The sequence below is a fragment of the Acipenser ruthenus genome, unplaced genomic scaffold, assembly GCF_902713425.1.
Source record: "Acipenser ruthenus unplaced genomic scaffold, fAciRut3.2 maternal haplotype, whole genome shotgun sequence".
In the NCBI taxonomy this organism is placed as follows: domain Eukaryota; kingdom Metazoa; phylum Chordata; class Actinopteri; order Acipenseriformes; family Acipenseridae; genus Acipenser; species Acipenser ruthenus.
Window position 1 is genome coordinate 8,577 of NW_026708154.1, and position 1,424 is coordinate 10,000.

Consider the following 1,424-nt stretch of genomic DNA (forward strand, 5'->3'; position numbering starts at 1 on the left):
CGTCTTTCGGGTGAGATGTAATTGTAAGTGACTCTGCAGCTGATGCAAAGTTCACACACCCTAGTCTCTGTAAGTCGCCTTGGATAAAGGTGTCTGCTAAATAAACACATAATAATAATACATTACCATAGCCACAAAAAACCTTAGTGGACAAAGTGGGTCTGGGTGGCCGAGCGGCAGTTCCAGGAGGTCGGCATGAAGTAGTGACTTGCTCTCATAATGCTATTAGATAACAGATACACTGGGGGGGTAAGTGCATATTACTAAGGGCATGGTCTTTTCATCAAAAAAATATTTAAGTAAAAATAATAAGTCAAGCCATGTGGGAGGCTCTGCACCCCGGGCAGAGTTCCCATTCACCCCTGGCAGCTTCCACTTCCCTGGAAGTCTGTCTGTTGCCCTCCCGTGCCTGGCGCCAGATCAGGTCGGGCTGGAGGCTCTGTTTTCGGCTTGGGGAGGCGGTGGGTCCCCTTACAGTCCTGGACTTCCATGCTGATGGAAGTATGCTGCCCTCCCGCGCCTGGCGCCAGATCAGGCCGGGCTGGAGGCTCTGTTTTGGGCTTGAGTAGGCAGTGTGGGTCCCTTACATTTTTTTATTTTTAATGCACTTTAAGTCTCTTGCCTTCACGGGGTTTGGAGGCTCTGTTTTGGGCAACAGTGTGCCATTTGTGTCGCTGACTTTCAGTGCACTTGAAGCCTGTTGCCCTCGCGGGGTTTGGAGGCTCTGTTTTCAGCAGCAGTGTGCCGTTTGTGTCCTTGGTGACCTCCATGTTTTTGCTGCTAGAGACTAAGTCCCGCTGTGGACATGGTCGTGTCTACCTTCAATGCGAGCCTTTTGGTGGACATGGTCATTGGCCGAGCACTTTAAAAAAAAAAATCCTATCTTTAACATTAGATGACCATAGTCCGGACTTTTTTGGCTCCGCCAGAAACTAAGAGTTGAAAAAGACATAGTCATGTCGCCTATCTTTAACATGACATGACCATGACCATAGCAGGGCAGTTTATGGAAGTCTGTAAACGGCCGAGATTGAAATGTCCTGCGGGGTGGCAGCGACTCCTTGGCAGTGTGACTTCGGCCCCGTTGCCCATAAAGACTCCATGTCTGAGATACAACGGGGGGACCCGCGGAGATTTCCGTCGACAGGGTTTTTAGAACAAAAAATATTTCTAAGTCAGGACGGAGGTGTCAGAAAAATGCTTGTGAGTGATCAGTTGAAGCCAGGCTTGGAGGCTTTGTGCTGGGCAGGGGAAGATGGCCGGGATGACTCCTCCTGTCGGGTCCATGCTGTGGGAGGCTCCGCACTTGAACCAGAGCTCACACTTTCCAAGAAAAAGTCCTGGACAAGTCTCGGTGTGGTTTTGTTTTTTGTTGTTCTAAAACCCTGTCCGACCGCCCTACTGTGGACTAGGGCGAGGGCAAG